A 20,675-nucleotide genomic window follows, 5' to 3' on the forward strand; every position below is an offset into this window, starting at 1 on the left:
TAGGTATTAACGATTGGAACCATGCCTCAGTTACCTCCCTTATGAAAGATAACGTAGGAATGTTATAACAAATATTTAGTTAAAAAACTGAAAAGGGCTTTGAAAATATAAAAGTGTAATATAAATGCTAAATAAAGATAATATATTCTGAACAGCAGGCTCCTTTGAAATAGGGCCTATGAATTCCATTAGCACTCTCTGTTTACATGCTTTCAGGAACTTTTAGGAGGATGTTGTCCATGGGCACGCCTGTGACATGACACCTCTGGCCTAGTAACCAGCTGGGAAAGGGGCAAGTAAAAGAGTGAACCTAATAATTCACATGATAGTATTTCCTTAAGTCACTGAATAAATATTCATTGCATACTTAACTGTGTGTAGGTACAAGTCTGGGTGTTAGGAATATTGCAGGGAACAACTCAGGCAAAAACCCCCAACTCACAAGCTAACATTTATTGATTACTAACCACATGCCAAGGTTTAGTCTTCTATTACTCCATTAAATCCTAACAACCTCATGAGCTAGGTACTGTAAATATTCCCATTTTACAGACGTGGAATCTGAGGTAAGAGAGGTTCAGCAACTTGCCCAAGATCACACATCAGCAGCAAGTGATGGTGTTGGGATCTGATCCTTACCGTCTGGCCTGCATGTTCCACTAATGGACACAAGGTGATTGGGTACTGGGCTGACTAAACTGACTTTCTAACATGACCCCTTTAAATCTGTAAGATTAAAAAGAAGAAGTCATACGTTCTGCTGTTGCTGGGGGTCTTTTGTTTATCTACTCAATTCAAAAAATGACTCAATTTTTCATAAGGGATGGGGATCTATCATGGTGATACTAGTGAAGACAGAAATTCTAGCTATGTAGGTGGTTTTCATGGTGTCCCAAAGTGGCCAGGCCTTTCCAAGACTAGAATGACGTTTGGGGACAGGAGGTCATGTAGAGCCCAGGGCAGCTCTAGCACCTTTATCTGGCTGGCTAACTTCTGCTCTGCCCTACCGTATGATTTCTGCTTATGCATAGTTTCTAATGCCTAACAGCCAAGGTACCTGCACTCTACCTTTTTCTCTTTGTGAATCATTTAGTTTAGTTTTTGTAATGCCTATCAATTAATTTCATCTTCAATATTTCCGGTTCAAGCGTGAGAATAGACTGTTCCATTTCATCACTTTTACTCACATGGGGAAGCACTCCCTGCTGACTCATAGGCCACCCCTACTTGATTCAGTCCTTGGATTAAATGCCCACTTCTGGACCAGTCAGCTGTGGCCAGGAGGCCAGGTCAAATGGAAAGAACATTCTAGAACCAGGGTCTAAGTGTATCAGAGGCTACTGTCACAGACATGTTCTGAAGTCTGGCTTGTTCCTCTAATACTGTTTAGTTATAAGGCTCTTAAATTTAGGCTTTAAGTGAGTAAGTGTGTTATGGAAAATTATAAACTCTCTTTCCTTTTAATTTAGAAGTCAGTTTATAGTCCCATATTATTCCACTCTTTTGAATATGTCTGTCATATTTCTAACTTTACCTTTGCATCTAAACAAAATTATAATAAATATTCACATCTATCCAGAATTAATTTCCTCAAGATGTTGAGGATTTAAGATTTACGTTATGATCCTTTCCTTACCTGATGAGTAACAGATCCTTTTTCTTTTACTCTCAGCATTTCAATTACATCTCACTATCACAAGCTCTCTGCTAAGAATGTATACAGATGTGTCACAGTAAAGATTACCAGTATTACATTGCAGTGTTATCTAGAACACTAACAAGAAAATCAAACTCAGCTCTTATAAATAAATATCAATAATAAGAATCTTGACCAAATCAATGTTAATGTCATTTTTATACTTGGAAAAACATGGAGCACACAATTATATAGGCTAAAAAAATAAATAACGTGACTCACACTTAAAAGTAAGATAATACATTGAAAGAATGATTTCAAGTATTGTTCATTTTAGAAAATTTCTGTGGAAAGATTCAATTTTACCTTAAGAATTGTGACCAATAGCACATGTTACAACATGGGAAACTGGGGTTAGGAAAGAAGTTTGTGGCTATGAAACAGATCAAAACTAACTAGCCATTAGGGAATGGAACTCATGACCTTCATCTCATTAGTACCGGGCCTAAACCAACTGAATGAGCTATAAACTGATAACATTCTGATACCTAGCAGATGGATGGATTTTTCACTCCTTACTTAAAATTCTTTCCTTGGTTCCATATTATTTGTACTAAAATGTGGCAATGTTACTGTTATGTGGAAGGATGGAAAGGGACATGGCTTTCAAAGAGATCTCAGAAATCAATTACTACCCTCTTTTCTTTGTGTAACTAGTGAGAGAATTCAAAGCCTGAAATATGAGGTGACCTGCCTAATAGTTCCCAGTGGGTGGTGGCAGAACTGGATTACTTGGACTTCATTCCTGGTCACTTTCAATTTATGAGGGGCTGGCTGGTGGAGGAGGTCGTCCTTGAATTGTTCCAGGAAGGAGGAGTGTGTCCTATCAATGCAGAACAAGCTTCGTGTTAGGAAAAGGGAATGTAGGTTTCTAAATTGAATTCACACGGAGTAGAGGTTACAGGATGGAGTATAGTGAGAAAGGTTTTGAATGACCTTCATCTGGGAGGTGATGAGAAGCCTCAAAAAGTGAGTACAGTGATTTAAAACATTTTTCATGTAAAATGGCTTAAGCTTCAGAATATTTAGAAATGGAATAGCCTGAAGTCATGGGGGCAGGGCACAAGTTTGGGTATAAATAAATAAATATAAAGAAAAGTAAAGGAGTGTCTAATACTTTAGTTTGGGACATCAGGGAAGTTACAGACCTGGTCTGAGGATGGATTAGGTATGTACGTGTGATAGGGTAGAGCAGGGTGGGATGGGAAGTGGGGAGAGTGGTGGGGAGTGATGCGATTAAGGGATGCTGGAAAGAAGGGATTCATCGTGAATTACTAACCAGTGACTGAATGGTGGAAGTGTGAAGGAACAACAAAAAGCTTCTACTAGGATATTACCATTTAGGGAACAGATGGAGAAAGGTTCTGTAAATACTACCAATTTATATAAAGAATAATGCAGTGTTATTTAGATTCTAATATCTTATTCTGCCTCTGTTTCAGGTGGTAACACTGATGAATTCTTTGTAGAAAAATCTGGTAGCATTACCCTTACATATGAGTACCTTCAAAATATTTCCCATCCAGAACCACATCTTGGGAACAATTTAGATTAAATCTTTGAGATTTTACTGATGATCTCTGGGGGAGAAAGACACATATTGTAGAGAGCCTCAACTAGACCTTATTTTTGTTAGTGAATCTCGACATGTGCATGGGTCTCAGGCAAGCCTTGCTCTCCAAACCCTTGGACCTTTACTCAGGCTTCCTCTGATTGGATCATCTTCCCAGAGAAAAAAGTAGAACCACATACCCTGGACACTTGTCCTTCACAAATCAGGTTAGTTACCACCTTTTCTGGAAAGCCTTTCCTATTGCCATAGGTGCTCCTCAGTTATAATTGTTCTGCATACCCCTAGTACCACATCTTCCACACTGTACAGCAATGCCCAGTGCACTAGACTGTCCCCTTTGCCAGACTGAATTCCTTGTTGCCTAGTTTTGACCATCTGTTTATCCCCAACACCTTGTAGCATGATTAGCACAAGGTAGGCCTTTAAGGTAAGTTTATGGACTGTGGAAATCTCTGAACATATATGTGAAGTAGAAACATCATCCAGAAATTATCTAGAGAGAACAAATCTAAAATGGATTTTTAGAAAGAGGAATCTAAAATTAATTTAATTTTAGTTTCTTTTGGGGTAAGGTCTTAGTTTTGCACATAGCCCCTGGCTTTGCTTCCTTTCTCCTCCTGTAGTCTCTCTCCCTTTGGCCATTTCACTGCTTATTCAAGGGCTAGGGAGAAAAGGAGAGAAGCTGAAATTCAGATCAGTTAATTAGGCTGTTTGGGAGCAACTCAGAAAAAGGTTGGATGTGGTGGGTGAAATCAATGATATTATCTATAGTTCCCACTAACCCAGCCTTCCCTACTTCACATCCCTAAACCAATTGTTTCCCAAAATATGAAGCATATTTTATGAACTCATTTCAGCTTCACAGAGTTTGTTCCTTTGTTTTGAGTACATGTCAAGCCATATATCCTGGGTTTTGGTTTGGAGAATTTGGTCACTATACCAACAGAAGACATTGTCGGGTAGTCTGCTTCTCTAGGGTAATTTCATGGTCCTAAGGAAAGAATTTAACAGTTTATTTTCTGAAACTGGTTCAAAGAACATTCTTTAAGTGAAAAAATTCAATCAAGAATATTATTACTTACATTTTGGAGAAGGATTTTTAATACAGAATTTCCATCTGTGATATATTTAAATTCTAGGCCTCAGGCAGCAATTTTGGAAAAGGGCCTCCTTTACCCTTTATTAGATGCAAACTAAATAGTCCATTCTGAGATGGGGGCATTACTTTATCTCCCTACCCCAGCAAAATGTAAGACCTGCTTCCACCACTCCTGAAGTGCTACTTTTTTTCTCGCGAAGCAAGCTCCGTTATTGACATAGAGGTGTTGATCACAATTTCAGTTTCTTTAATTATTTTCTAAGTACTTGTATCTAGTAGAAAAGGAGAATGGTGAGCGGCCCAAAAGGAGGCCTGTAGTCAATAAGTGGAAAGCCGTCAATACCGAAATGCAATACCCTCGCTTGATCTAGTTTTGATGCCTTAGCAAAGACAGGTTTTGCTATTTAGGACCGCTCAGCAATCTTGACTGAATACATTCAGAGGGTCGTCCTCGACCTGCTTATTGCCAGAGGACAGAGGACTTGAACACTGATTTCTAAGTTGACATACGTGTCCCAACATATTTCACAACAGAGGCCTAACACGTTTAAGCTGTCAATAAAGACCAGCACTTAAGAAACGCAAAGCACGTGCACACCTCACATGCACACTTTATAATGTATTCTTCCAGTCCTAAAAGCGGGGGAGGTTCTAGGGCGTAAAAACTTCAAACTTTCTTATTTTTCATGACCTGTAGCATGCATTTAGCCTTTGGGTTGTGTTCCTATAAGACTAATCCCACTCTTTAATGGCTGAAAGCATACGTTTAACAGTATATGGTGGATTAGCTGCTCTGAGAAATGCCTTTTTAAAAAAGTAAAGTGAAAAATACACAAAGAAATTTATAACCTTAGCAGTCTTTCATATTTGTTTTGATTGTTCTTGAACCAGCCCCGAGCCGGTGACAAGGGTATTGAAAAGATGCACCTGAAACAGTGTCTGCGGGCTGCTGCATTTGCCAACCCGCTTTAATGCTGCTTTCCAGCGGCGAAGGCGCAGCAGCATTAACAGGGAAGCCAGAGCGAGCTTCCCCAGCAGTGGCGGCGGCGGCGGCGGCGGCGGCGGCGGTGGCGGTGGCGGCGGCGGCGGCGGCACCGGCACCAGCGCAGTTTCCCCTCTCCCCAGCCCTGACTCTACGCGCACATGCGCAGTGCGCCCGCAGCCCTGGACCATTTGTCAGGACTACTCGTGAGACGGAGAAAAAAAAAAGAGAAAATTTGGGGGTAAGAAGCGGTTGATCGGATCTAATCTCTTATTAATCTGAAGATTTGTCCGTGCAAAAGCCATTCATTTATTTTTCTGGGTGAGGATGAAAGTTAAGAGACCTATAGAGAGAAGGAAGCGCACCCTCGTCTTGTGAAACAGATCAGGGGAGGGGAAAGGACAGAAGGGGTTTCTCCCCCACTTCTCTGCGCCTCTGGGAAAGAGAAGAAAACTTAATCCTGGGGAAAAAAGTGGGCAAGTGACTCGGAAACGGCTGGAGGGGGAGTCTCTGGGCATCTCACTCTGAAGTAGTGAGTGCGAGTGTGAAAGAGGAACAAAAGAGAGAGAAAAGAGAAAGGAAAAAATGGGGGGAGGAGAGACTTGTATTTTTTTCTTTGCGCGCACACGGGGAAGGGTGTGGGGGGCCGTGCGGAAAGGAGCCGGGGCGAGGCGGCCGCGTCGGGCTCTCGCCCGCGCGCAGGCGGCCAGATGCGTGTGTGCCCCCTCCCCCGCGCCCCCCGAGCTTGTCACTTTGGTCGCTTTCATGACACCGGGCGCGGGGTGGGGAGCGCGGCGGCGCCGGGCTCCGCCGGGGTGCGTGCCCGAGTGGGCGCCGCGGAGCCGCAGCCCGGGCGGCGAGCGCGGCGGCCGAGGCTGGGGGCGCCGGCGGGGGCGGCCGGGGCCGCGGATCGGTGCGGCGAGAGGCGCGAGCCCCGCGCGCCGCCCCTGCGGCCCCCTCCGCCCGTGTGGCCTTTGTGCCGGGCGCGCACCGGAGAGCGAGCGAGCGAGCGCGAGAAGTACAAGTACGGGAGACCGAGGCAGTGGGAAAAGAGGCCGGGCCACTTTCTACCCGCTCGGGCTGCGGAGAATGGACTGGTTGAATGTGCAGGCGCGTCTCTCCGGCGTGTGCTCTGTGTGTGTGTGTGTGTGTGTGTGTGTGTGTGCGCGCGCGGCGGAAAGGCCTCCCCGACTCCCACCGCGCACACGCACACTCACACGCACGCACACACTCACGGACCCGCGGCGGGCTCGGCGGCCGAGAGTTTGCGTTTTCTTCCTCGCCGCCTCCCCCTTCCCGACCGACTGTGTGAGAATTTCATATAGATCAGCTCCAATTTCCGCCATTTTGGGAAAGTTGCACAAAAATAAACCCTCCGGTTTATTTCTGCCCGAGGCAGGAAAGTGCTTCGGGAAGCGAGGCGGCGCGGGCCCGCGGCGGCCGTCCGCGCGGGGGAGGGCGCAGGGCGCGGGCTCGCGGGCCGGGCCGGGAGCCCGCGCCGTCGCTGCATTCGCCCCGCGCCGTGCCGCGCCGGCCCGGGTGCGGGCGCGGGCGTGTGTCTGGAGGCGGCGGCCGCGGCGGCGGTAGCGGCGGGCGGCGGTGGCCGCCGCGCCGGGGAGGCGGGCGGGGGTGGGGGGGGTGGAGGCGCGGGGCTGCTTTTCCTGCAACTTGTTTACGCTGTGCTTATACTGGGGAGGCAAAGAGGGGTCCGAGGCGGGGCCGCCGCCCGCCTCGCGCCGCGTGCGTGTGCCGTTCCGGGATAATGGGTTTTGCACACTAGCGTCCTGGGCCCGGCGGGCCGTCCTCGCGCCGCGGCGGCCCGGCGGGGGGAAGTAGAGGCCGGCGGGGGTGGGGATCGGGAAGCGCAGGAGCCGAGGCATCCGCCGCGCGCCCCGCGAGCTGGTGGGGCGGGTTGGGGGGGGGGGGAGGAGCGGGAGGAAAACTTGTGAGCCCTGGCAGCGGGGGAGGGGGGCGCAACTTCTGTGCTGGTGGTAAAACTTTAATTACCTTGAAAGAAAAAGGCCCTCCAGTCTCCCCCACCCTTTCTGGTCAAAGCCCGGCCCAAGCGCGACCGTGAGAGAAAGTTTAAAAGCGGGCACTTTCCTCTCCGCCTTCCCCGCGGAGGGGTGGGGGTATCTGTTTGTCCGTCTGCGCTTGGAGAGAGGTGGGGGTAACGAGCCGCCCTCCGGGGTCGCGAAGATCGTGGCTGTTACCCCACCCTTACACGGGGAGACGAAGGTAAACGTTGCTTCGGTTTCCCTCCTACCTCCCCCCTCCCCGCTTCCTTTTCCTCCCCCTCCCTGCCGATTTTTTGAGGGGACCCAAAAAACGGAGTCTCTTTCCTTATGCAACTTCCTCGGGCGCTGTGAGCACGGCCCTTCCCCCTCCCTGCATCCCTCGGCCCGCTCCTCTACCACCTCGGGTCTACCGCCAGAAAAATGCGTTAGAGATCCTTCAGAGTGCACCGAAACAAAAATAGATTTTTGATTGTTCTGAGTTTAAGTTCAGGGAAACTGAGATGAGAAATAAGAATGGGGCGGGGGGGGAGCGGCTGAAGCGAGTGCGTCGAATATTAATTTTGATTTTCCTAGAGGGTTGTTTGTAATAGCTTTATCGGTTTGGGGAGCCCGAGAGTCTCTGTACTGGCTAGCTCGGTCGCGTGGATTTTTGCGCAAGTTTTTAGAAAAACACTGACTCGAGTAGAGCATTTCTCCGGAAAGTTTCAAGTGCAGCAAAATAGCGAACGTACAAAACTGGCCAAGGGGAGACCTCTAGTGGTTAAACGCATCTTTTTAAGTTCGGAAGGCCGAGAGCAAACTTTGGCCTTTACTTTTAGCTACGTAGTCCGTTCAGACGTGGAAGTAATTAGACGACCCGAGCGAGCAGCCAGATGTTGTATGAGAGGATGCTGATCAGAAGTAGAAAGTTTAGTACATTGGAGAGCAAATGAGATCTGAGGACCCAGACTCTACAACTTCCACTCTTCATTACTTCTATGGGAAAAAACACTTTGCTTTTATGCTGGGATTTGAGATTGGTCACTCTCTGGATTAGAAGCAATTTGTTTGTTTTTTATATTTATCGTTGTCTACACATTTGATCTACTTTTAATCAGGAGTCACAGCAGATAATTTCATTTGAACGTTAATAAAAATGCAAAGTGCAATTTGTGTTTAAAACTTCGAAAAAATGAGAAAGACCTTTGGTTGAAATGTGCCTTTTATGTGAGCTGATCATTTTATTCTCTAATAAATATAATTTAAGGCTGATACTTAGTTGCTTAAACATACAGTTCTATATAGTCATAAAATAAATGGCCCCTTTTAGTGCTAAGAGTGTAATTTTGTTTCACTGCAAAATACATTATTTCTGAACGCTTTGTATAGTTTGTGATTTAAACGCTTAAATATTTGATATACGGACAAAACTTGCTTACATAGAATCTATTCTTTTGCCAGTGTGTGTTCTGCGTAGTAACTTTAGTTTTAAGAAAAGCAATGAGAGAAATGGAAGTTGAACCAAATGACCCTTGTAACTTTCATCTGCTTGTCATACAATGGGAGAGACTTTAATGGGGGAATTTAGGGGAGGGCAATGATATAAATGATAAAATCTAGTTCATCTCATCCAGAACTAGTTTTTTTTTTTAACATATCAAGTGGTAATATATGAAATCATGCAATAAATCAGCAATTCAAAATTTATACATATTAGTTGTGGGTTTGAAGGCTTTTTTTTATGACAATATTTTGATTTTATTTGTCCTCCTTTTAAATCAATGCTAGACCTCCGGAAGAAGTCTTGAGGGTGGACGACAGTCTTAAAGACCATCAGACAGTTATTTCTTCACTGCAACTAGGTAAGAGTTGCATGTTGAAACAAATTCCTTGATATACTTGCAAATGTTAAAAGCTGCATTTGGGGATGAGGGAGGAGAGTGTGGAACAAGGTTGGCAGAAAAACATCATTTTGTGAGGGCCGCTTTGAATGCATGGAAGTCTTGACACTGAGTGGGCTTGAGGCTCTACTTAAAACATTAGGAAAAGTTAAGAGATTGTTCTGGATAACCTTTGGACTGGCTTTTTGCTAGATTCTTAATTCACGCTCCAATTGCACCTGTTTTCTGCTGAAAATAAATAGTTTTATTCTTTGGAGTTGAGAAAGTGGGAAAACTAGAACAAAGCAATTGTGAATTAATATAACTGTTGTATAAGTACACAGTGATATGGAAGGTTCTGGAACTTGGTAAAATTTTGTAGGTGAAATTCACAACAAGATCTTTGGGGATATTTAAGTAACTTATATTCTGTGACTCAAGTCCAACGGTGGTCTGACTTGTGCCAAATATCGAATCATAGGTTATAGTGAGTTTCCAGTGTGTTAGCATAAACTTGTCAACTTTTAAGCATATCACCACAGGGAAGACAGCTGTTGTCCAGTAAAGATCCCTTTGGTAATTTTGGAGGGTGCTGGTTTGTCTCCAATAATCCAGGGCCTACTTTCAGGACAAAGGTCATTCTCAGGCAAAGGGGGGCCCTCTCTGGGTAGAGCATCAAAGTACATTTGTGCTACTGTAGTGCTTTCTACTATGTATACCTTTTTTCTTTTGATCTTTCCCTTTCTTTTTCTGCCTTTCATTTTCCTTCTCTGTCTTGAGTATTAAAGGAGTTACTAATTCTTGTTTGGCAAAAACAAAAGAAAACAAAATAAATTAGCAGAACTAATAATCCCTATTGAGCCACCTTATAACCAGGGTAGATGTGGTCTCGATGTCATAACTGAATAAATACCAATATAAAAATGATTGTTAAAAGGGAATTTATTGTCATTTTCTGCTTGTGGATCATCTTGAGTAGTATAATTTAGCAAAATAAATAGATGTCTACGTAGGTGATGCAGCAGAGACAAGGGGGCAAGAACAGCTCCAAGAAGATCACCCAGACAGAAGTAGAAATGGAAGCAGAGTGAAATGTGTTTCCTAGGGTGGTGAGTTTCATGTTTAGATGTGCTGAGTGGAAGACAGTGATTATTTTTTCTTCAATTGGGGAATCACCGTGAGTGTAGATAGAGTACTAGAAGAGGAATCAGAAGACAATTTAGCCACTGAATGTACCACTTTGTGTAAGTCACTTTAACTCTTTCAGCCTAGATTTCCCCATCTGGAAAAGTGGAGCAACAATGCTTGCCTTGATTTCTTTGTTGAAGGGATCAAATAAAATAAGGTTTTGAGCGCTATGAAGAGCTATTCAGATGTTTGAAATGCTTGTCATATTACCATTTCACCTTAACCACGTTTTCTGGAAAGGGCAGGAGGTAGGTTTTTAAGAGCCGAACAGAGTGATTTAATTCCTGGCTAAAATTATTAGATTAGTTTTTGGTGTATATATTATACGGACTTGTCACAGTACTTCTGGGGGATATTTCTTTTCTATAGGAAATTAGTAGTTTCTCTTTTACAACTTTGGCTCCTTGAGAGAAGGGACCATGTTTTTAACATGGTGTTGAATACGAATTGATATTTATTTATCCCAAACTAGTCATTTGCTAGGTAGGAGTAGATGAAATAAATACTTTTAAATATAAAATGATGCCAAATTGTGGAAATGGTAGGGTGATGAAAGTAGAAGGGTTGGTGTGAGAGGAATTCATGTGCTGTAATTAATAGTTTAGTTGTGTGAATCTGCTGGGAAATGAGGATGAGAAAATAGGTAACTGGAGTAGTAAGTATTTAAACTCTCGGGGCCAGAAAATGGGTACTGCAAATGACTGGATTTAGGGGAAGCTACCTGTAGGGCTTCCCCCCACCCCTATGTTTTCTAGACCTCTTTGCTGCTTTATTCTAATTCTAATCAACTGTTATCTAGATAGAAAAAAGAAAACCACAAGTACTATCTGTCATTGTTTTCAATTTGATGATACTGAACTTGACAAACTCTGAAAAGTTTTAGTTTATCTCACTTCTCTTGTAAATTATCCTATCAATATGCTAAGAACCCAAAAACCCAATAGTGAAGGAAAGAAAAAATATATGTCCTGTTTAATTCATCCCTGAGGAATTGAAGGTTGGTTCTTGAAAAATTCCACTGGTTTGTTTTGTTTGGTAGTTTATTTCTAAGAAATACATATATCAACAAAAGCTGTTTATAATAGGATGGGAAACTTACAAAAGAAGTTACTTTATGTGGTGTGGACAAGGGTACCTTTGGGGTCCCAAGGCTGGGTAACCTGAGTAATCTCTCTAGTGATGTTTCTACTAGTTAACTCATTTTTATTGAGCTCTTACAGTGCTGAACACTGAAAGACTAGGTCTTTGCCCTTGATGAGTTCCCTACACGCTTACCCCAGGAATTTGATTTATGAAGTCGAATTGAAAAAAGCCTTTAAGAGAAGTCCTTTTGTAGGAGGCAGGGTGGTTTGAAGGAAAGAACAAGGACTTTTGAGAGGAACTTGTATAAAGTTGGGTGATCCTGGATGTGGCTCCAGTTTCTTCCTCAGAAGTGGACTTATAGTTAATGACTTGGGTCGTGATTAGAAGAATTACATGTGTATTATAACAAAACCTTTTTATTATTATCTACTATTCTTTCTGTAAGTCAGTGTTTTATGTCAGTCCACAAATATTTATTGGTATCTATTTTGTGTAAGTCTCCATTGGGAAGTGCTTCACATAATGAATACTGAGAATAGGGTGAAGTGAATGAATTTGTTGAGGCTACAGAGAAAGCAACAGTCTTTGGCCTCAGTGTGTTCATAATCTAGTTGAGGAGATGATCTATACACATACAATGGTAATTACCAAAACAAAGCCATGGTTCAGTGCCAGTGAAAGGTAGATAGAGGTAAGTACTGTGGTGGTACTACTGGGTGTGTTTCCTAAGGTAGCGTCCTGGAAGGTAGGGTGTCTCTGCAAAACACTGTGAAGTGTTGATATAGTCAATGTAATTGTGTATCGAGTGCCTTCTGAATGTCAAGCATTAAGCTAGATATTTTATATTCATTCATTGATTCACTCATTCATTCATCTAACAAAAACTTAGCGAGTGCCTTCTGTATGCCTAGGTATTGTTCTAGACACTGAATATTATCCCTAATACTTTCATTAACCTTGAGCATTTGGTATTATTAATTCTCTTTTAGAGCAGACTGGTGCTCAGAGATACTTAGTAACTTGTCTTAGTTCATATCATGTACTTTGAAAGGGGTGGGACCAGGGAAAATGACACTAGCTTTTGTTTTGTTATGTCTTTAACTTTCTAATATTCCAAATAGTAATTCTTAGAATATTTCTAAGAAAACACATTTCCACATTAATGTATTTGCTCTTATACGTTGGTTCACTAAGATGAGCAATAGCAAACTGGTGTAAGAAAAAATTACGGGAAGAAAACACTATCTCTTCACTTTCCTCTTTTTTTTTCCTTTTTTTAAAAGTTGGGGAAAGACTGAGTTATACTGAAAAGAACACCTTGGTCTAGTTCATGGCCTTGAAATGATCACTAACTGTTAATAAAACATTACTCAGATTAGTTTTGGGAATTACTAGGCTTATATATAAATAAGATTTCACTTGTTCTGTATAGGAAGAGACCTGATAAGGCAGTAGGGTGTGTTATCAAAAAGTGTAAATCAATCAATCATCAGTCAAAAGATTGGGACCTAAATTTACCATTTTGTGAACTCAAAACATGATGGAATTTATTGTGATTATAAAAGAAGAAAATTAAAATGAGGGATAGAGATAATGGTGGTGAGAAGCTGGGGGTAGGGAGGAATGTAGTGTTAGGATCAAAGTTTAATAAAGATAACAGGGAATATGACTAAGAATATACTCACCAAAATACGATAACTACTGACATTATACTCTTTAACCAGAAGAGTAGGCCCATTTACAAAATGAAGTGAAGAGCTTTTGATTCATTGGGTGGTTCTGGATTACAGTGGGAGTCACATAATATTTCTATCATCTGAGTCGTGGTCCATCATGCAGAGCTTTTGTCTGACTTAGAAGGATGCTACTGCAGGCATTGATTATAGGGTAATGGGCTGTTTCTCCTTTGTTTTTCTTTGTTTGTTTTTGTTTTGTTTTTTACATTTGTATTGGGGTATAGTTGATTTACAATGTTGTGTTAGTTTCAGGTGTACAGCCTGTTTCTCCTTTGTTGAAACACTGTCATCCAGTACCTTTTTTTGAGTACCTGCTGTGTGCCAGGCCTTTTCAAGATTGGACTATAGCTTTATGTTATGTGAAATTTTATAGAATTAAACCAGTTCAGTTCCTAAAACACTTTTGGTAGGATGGTTCAGGCACCAAAATCAGTTGATTATTTTTCTCCCATCTGTTAACACTGCTTGAACCCTGAACTGTGAATTGAAATCCCTGGTCTGGTTGTTAAATGGTCTTAGATAATTTCACCCCATTGGTTTGTGGTCTTATTTGGTAGATTGGAGGCCTAGCTGTTCAATCTATTGATAAGGAGTTTAGCTACAAATGGCTATCAGGGTAAGCCCTGTAGACATGACTTCTGTGACAGAAATAAAATCTGGTCAAATCTAATTTATCATATACAAAAGAGAAATCAAGTGTAAATCTTTTAATTCTAGCTCTATGTTCTATAAAAATATGAAGCAGAATAAGAAAACAGATACTACTTTTAGCATTTAAAAAATTACGAAGTGAAATAAGAAAAAAGAACAAGATACTACTTTTAGTTTTCTTTTTTAATTTAAGTTCATGCATATTTTGCATAAGCAGGGAAATATCTGTGTGAGACAGGTTCTTGCTCTTTTTATTCCCCTGAATCCCTCTAATGGGTGTAAAATTTCTATTATTACGCTACTAGTGTAATATGTTGATGACGTGATAGCACTTTTCAGGATATTTTTGCCTCAAATTGAGATATAGTCTGTACACTGAAAATGAACTTCAAATAAAAGCATTTGAAAAGAGTGTATTAAATATGCTGTAAGACTGTTAATGTCAGTTTGTGATTTCATTTTCTATGTACATTTTTTTTTCTTGAAAGGCATTTTTAATTTTCTGTTCCTCCTTCAGAGGAAGTAAGTAGGTTAGGCCACAGACTCTCAAATAATTCATCCTTCTTACAGTAACAAACAGAAGGGCAGGAAGTTGAGATTTCGTAAAGGTTGCCTTCAGTGACTACCCCTTCGCATGTAATCTCCGTGGCAGAAAAGGTAGCATATCAGAGAAACCATCAATACGTTATAACTAGGGTCATTTTCATTAAAACATGACCAGTAGATGACTACTGGTGGTGGTGGGGTGTTTCTGAAAAAGTATCAATAAGAAGGAACTGTCCTAATAACTGATTTCATATTTAAAGGAAGGCATCTACTATATAAGCATATATATGGACAGGAGACCCAGATTCTCAAGGATTTGTTCTTGATGCTACCGAGATTTCAATTCTCACATTGAAATGATCTAGAGTTTTACCTGCCTAAAAATCTATGAACTTGGGCCCTCAGGGCAAAATTTCACATCTCTCCTCAACAGATCTCAGTTCCAGTATGTGTGCGATTCAGAGTTCTTGCCAGTCAGGGTGAGTAGAATATCAAAGCTGGTATCTGTCATGCTTGATTTGAAAGGAAATTTTTTCTTTGTAGCAAAATGTGTTTGTTGAGAGATGCTTCAGGTGTGAGCTTAGATTTTTCTCTTATCCTTATTGAATAAGCCTGTTTAAGAGGTTTGAATTTAACTTCTTTTCATGTATTCTTCACTGACACTTAAATAAGGAAGGTTTCTTGGAGCAGGAATGCTATCCTTCTGCCAAAGAGGTAAATAAATACTTAGCAGCCTCGTTGTTAGTTAGAATTTTCACTGGAGAATAAGAGATAGATGGACAAATGAAGATCGTTTCCTGATTTCCTCTCTCCCCAGTGCCTGCCCACAACTAGTCTGTTATATTTTTCCCTTCTATTTTATTCATTCATCTGATAAATTTTTATTGATTCCTACTGTGGATAATCACATGGGATAGCGAAATGAAGAAATCCAGTTTTCTTTCCTCCAAAACCTCCTGTAAGTAAATGATCATGATATGATGTAATAAGTATTATAATTGGGGTATAGATTCTGCCTTTCCAGCCCCTCTTCTCCTGGCATCTTACGTACACATATTCCAGTATTTGTACAGAGAAAGACTCACTGTAGTCATTTGAGTCCCCTTTGGAGAGGATCCATAGCGTTCATCACTCTTTCCTCCTGGCCTCTTGCTGCGATCTCTTACGGTGCTTTCTGTTGGCCTCTACACTAGCTTTCTTGAAAGCAGGTCCTGGAACCACAGTTGGTATGCAAGGAAGCTTTTATGCCTCCTCAGCAAAAATGTCACAGTAAGGTTGCCAGTGGCTTAGTCTTGGGTCGCTGTTCAGAGATTATGTCCTTCATACTTTGTTCCTTGTTAACATGTTCTTTGTAAGAGCTTGGGAAAACTAATACTTATTGACCTTTCATCAGCTTCCCAAATTCATTTTGAAATTTTATTTGTCCATGAAATCCCAGAATCCTACCACAGTTCTTAACTTCCACTTTTCTCCACCTTCACCCCTGGACTCTTAAGAAATCAAATAGGACTTTGTGGTGCAAAGGTATTGACTTTTGCAGAGTTATCAACTCCTCTGCCCTGGGATACTTCAGACATCTGGTAAACCCATGTTTGGAGGGAATGTGGACACTGGAGAGCAGCTTGTTTCTTTTCTTCAAAATAACCGTAACTGTTGTGGACTGAGTGTCCAAAAAGTACAAACCACTTTAACATGCATGATTAAAACATTTTTTAATCCATATGAAGTAGATATTTCTATTTCATTTTTTTAGATGAAGGAGCTGAGGCTCAAGAGAGGTTGGGTACCCTGCCCAAGATTATACAGCGAGTAAACTGTGAAGCCAGGATTCAACCCAGGTACTCTGGCTGCTGTGCTTTTCACCTTTACATTAGACTGGCTTCTTTATTGACTAAAATACAATGTGTTGGGCAGTATGGTATAGTTTGAGGGGCACTGTCTTGGGAGGTAAAAGTCTGTTGATTGGTTGGGTGATCTTTTCTTATCTGTAAAATGAGGCTAAGAATTCTTGGCCATCTTAAAAGGTAGCTGTGAGGGTCAACTAGTCTAGTATTGGTAAGAGCCTTTAAAATGGCAAAGCATAGAAGAAAGCCTCCGGCTCCAGTATGTTTGTGTCTCTGGAATGGGTTAGGCCTATTGGCTTTGTGTGACTACCCCTACATGGCCGTGTACTTGTGGGTATGTGAGTTCCCCCGTTACAGGCTGTGTACCTCTCTGGTGTCATGAAAGTACATAGGAGGGCATTAGAGAATAAATCAGAAAACCCTAGATAGACCTTAGGAGGCAGAGGTTTTGCCTGTCTCAGGATCACTTTCTCCAGCCTGGGCTCTAGGTCCTGAGGGCATTCCCCAGGGTTAGACACTACAGATCTCCACACGTGGGTGCAGATGGCGAGCTCAGCCAGGAGGTAGCACCTCTGTAGTCGACTCTAACCTGAAGATGGATAAATTCTACCCTGTAAAATGCTGCCTGCTCTCATGTTGTTTCTTGAATTTATTTTCTGTAACTCAGCATCTTCCGAAAAGGGGATTCCATGGACCTCGCTATACTGTGATAACAGAGCCACAAGGCTAAGTGACTGTGGGAAACTTGGGCTCAGACAGCACTACACAGATTGCTGCGCTGCTGCTGACATGCGCCATCCTCCTCCTAAAGACCCCGGGGGGGTTACACATCTCCCTCACCACAAAACTTTTATCACGGGACATGCAGAAATGGTCTAAACGTTTTAAGGGTCAGACTTAGAGAAATGTGGCCCTAGCCTTTCATCTCGTCCTGTTTACATGCCTTAGCCTGGTGCACAGTGTGGTGCCAGCCCAGCATGGTGGCCGAGAGAGCCTGGCCTTGGGGTCCAACTCCCTGCTCACACAGCAAATCCCTCTCCGTTACTTCAGAGGTATTGTTCTATGAAGAAAGCTAGTCATTTCTGGAGCCATGTAAATATAGGCATTATTATTATTAACAATGAAACATGTACTTTTATGTAGTGATCTTGACATCTTCTGATGGAGCTTTGAATACAGGTGGCTTACTATAAGAGATGCCATTGAAATAAAATGAAGGGAAAGGGGAAAAAAAAAGCCACTGACTAATCTTTTGAGGTCACAGAGCGACTCTCATGAGCGCAAATAATTGTTAGACCAGGTAATTAGAGCAGAAAGTTAAGATTTTATTGGCTGCTTACTATGGGATGGGCACTGTGCTGAGGTATTACCTGGCTTCTCTCATGTAATCCTCACCATTGCCCAATGAAGAAAAGTTCTATTATTTGCCACATTTTACAGGTGGGGAAATTGAGGCTTCAAGGGATTAGTTGGTCTTATGTCACAGAATAGGTAATTGTTAATCTTTGGAAAGTGAATTGAAGGGAGGAAAGGAAGGCTGTGGTTTGTTTAGGAAAGGGAGAGGGATGGAAAGAGGAACTTGAGAGAGTGTGGCAGGTTTTGAGGATGATACATGACGTGTTTGATTTGCGTCTGTCTATGAAAGGATGACCAGGGGCAGGGTGAGTGGGGATGCGGAGGCCCAAAACAGTTTTATACGCCACTTTAATAACGTGTTTAGCAGTGGGCAGAGGCCTTCTTGATGATATTACCGAAGACGACGCTTAGGACGTTTTTGAGAACGTCACAATGTGCCGACGGCGTTTGGTTAGTGATCGATGATTTCTACAAAGTACACCAAAAGCCAGCTTCAGTTGATGGTATTAATGTGGGCATCAAAGCAACAAGGCATTGGATCCCCACAGTGAAGGCTGACTTTTCTTATTGCCGTCTTACTCTTCTGCATAGCTCTCACTTTTGTTTCTTTCATGGTCATGGTTTTAGGGTTAACATTCCTGACTTACACGTCACAAAAGATAACATTGCCCTCTTGAACCCCAAACTGATGAGTTTAGTCCATTGACACCAGGCACTGAGATCTCAGCCCCGGCATCTCTCTGAATGACAGAATTTAAATCTGATTCTCAGATGCTGCTTCTGAGGTCATGTCTACCCCCGTTTTACAACTACTACCAGCTCTTGGCCTTGTCATCTCTTTAACTTATTTTTGAAAAATGCACCTGTTAACTGTAAAGCTGTAAAATGGAATTCTAAAAAGGCAACTTCACGTAAAATTATTAAAACTATTTAACTGGTCTTAGTGAACAGTAACTAGCCGTTCTTTTAAATACTGTTATATTTTGAAAACAATAGTTTGAGCAGGCATGGCCAGGCTACAGTTAGTACACTTTCTTTAGTAATCTTTAATCCTCACCTTATCTGCAGATCCAGACTTTTGGTTTATAGGCAAGGCCCACTCTCTCACTTTATGTTGGGACGTACTAGATTGGGTTGCTTATCTTTCAGGGGACTGTTCTCTCCATCACAGCCCCAGGAGGCCTCTTCACCTTGAACTCGCTATAGAAGTGCAGCCCTGGGGGAGTCTCTGCTCCCACTCTGAGCCACCATTTTATCCTCTCCTGGTAGATGTGAGGGAAGGAATCATATGAAGGGAGGATTGTGAAGGACTCTGTTTATCTCCAGTCAAAATAAGATACAGTAGATTCTTGACATTTGTGAGGGATACAGCCCAAGACCATCGCCAAGCCTCAACCTGAAAAAAATCATTGTAGCGTGTAATTCCTCCCTTCAAATTACTAAAGTATAACTGAAAAATGTAAATGATCTCTCTAGACCTTAAATACTTATCTCACTTGATGAGCAAATTTTGTACTGTCGAGAGCACTTGTGGAAACAAATTCACACATCTTTTCTACTTATTTCCTTTTGGAGCATTTGGTAGTTTTGTTCACATAGTGTGTCTGAGTCATCATTGCATTTGACATTTCAGCCTTTGATTTATCCGAAACTTCTGTTTTGTGGCTGGGACCTATCACTTTCATAAACATTTCCGTATTCTCCTCGTTGTGTCATCAACACTAGAATCAACTAGCACTTGCTTTTGTTTCATTTCTTAACAAGAAACAAAGTTTTTATCACTTTATTTAAAGTGGTCATAGCACTCAGACAAAGCACTGTGACTCAGAGCACACCTGGACCTTGGCCGGGACTCCCAGTTTATGGAGTGTTATTCAGAATCATGTCTCTGCAAAATGGCAAATTACTAAATGTCATGGGAACTTCAGCTGTCACTCAGGAATGGTAGAAACCATAAATAGTCTGTGAATGCCAAGGTTCTACTGTATGTTTTTGATACCTCAGTTGTGGAGAAGTGAACCCGACCCTTTCTCTCTTCACCCATCTGTGGAGCTGATACATTTGCATATATAGTTAAATACCTACTAGTTAAATTACCCAAGAGCTTTGGGGAAGTTGATTTTCCTAGCACCTTCTAGTCTATAGCTTCCTTTGTTGGCATCAGTAACAAGCTAAGTATTTTTCGTAAGAAGACATGCCTTTCAAAACATGGAGTACTTTAAATAAATGTGAAACAGGATTTTAAAACATTTTTTTTTAATGTAACTTTTTTTCTTCGAAAAACCCCACACGTTTAAACATTCAACAGGTACTAAAGGGTACACTACACAGAGAGAAGGTTCCCTCCCTTGGTTGTCTTTCAGTCAGTCGTTGCTCCTTCCTGGATGCAGCCAGTGTTACCAGCTTCTGACAAATCCTGGCAAAGAGAGGCTATGCATATATAAGCAATACACGTATTTATATATACCCCATTTGTTTTACACGAATGGTAGCACACAGTTTTTATACCTTGCATAAAATTTTAGTATTAATAGTATCTTGGAGCTCTATCTATATCAGAATGTGAAGAGTTTCCTCATTGTTCTTTGGGGGTTTTTTTGGTTTTTGTTTTTTTATTTATGGCTGTGTTGGGTCTTTGTTGCTGTGCGCGGGCTTTTTCTAATGGTGGCGAGTGGGGGCTACTCTTTGTTGTAGTGCACAGGCTTCTCATTGCGGTGGCTTCTCTTGTTGCGGAGCACGAGCTCTAGGTGCACGGGCTTCAGTAGTTGTGGCGCGCAGCCTCAGTAGTTGTGGCTTGCGGGCTCTAGAGCACAGGCTCAGTAGTTGTGGCGCATGGGCTTAGTTGCTCCGTGGCCTGTGGGATCTTCCCGAACCAGAGCTCGAACCCGTGTCCCCTACATTGGCAGGCAGATTCTTAACCACTGTGCCACCAGGGAGGTCCCCCTCATTGTTTTTTAACCATTGTATATGGCTGTACCACAACTGTCCTTTACTGATGGACAGTCAGGTTGTTTCCAGTTTTCTAACATTACAAACAGTGCTGT

The 20,675-nt window shown here is 42.1% G+C and overlaps 1 protein-coding gene across 9 annotated transcripts in view; it reads left to right on the forward strand.

Annotated features, from left to right (window-relative positions):
* The first annotated feature begins 5,504 nt into the window (after nucleotides 1-5,504).
* L3MBTL3 (L3MBTL histone methyl-lysine binding protein 3) overlaps nucleotides 5,505-20,675 on the forward strand; it is a 118,899-nt gene continuing 103,728 nt past the window's right edge. For 3 of the 9 annotated variants that reach the window (XM_033867700.2, XM_033867706.2, XM_033867708.2), the window contains exons 1-2: nucleotides 7,296-7,588; nucleotides 9,136-9,209. The gene's annotated coding sequence lies outside the window, so the exon portion shown is untranslated. Of the gene's footprint in view, nucleotides 5,592-6,635; nucleotides 6,659-7,295; nucleotides 7,589-9,135; nucleotides 9,210-14,864; nucleotides 14,911-16,184; nucleotides 16,270-20,675 lie in introns of those variants that run through there. The other 6 variants (XM_033867704.2, XM_019951856.3, XM_073789583.1 and 3 more) reach the window with 6 other exon arrangements.

Source organism: Tursiops truncatus, chromosome 12, assembly GCF_011762595.2.
Source record: "Tursiops truncatus isolate mTurTru1 chromosome 12, mTurTru1.mat.Y, whole genome shotgun sequence".
Classification (NCBI taxonomy): domain Eukaryota; kingdom Metazoa; phylum Chordata; class Mammalia; order Artiodactyla; family Delphinidae; genus Tursiops; species Tursiops truncatus.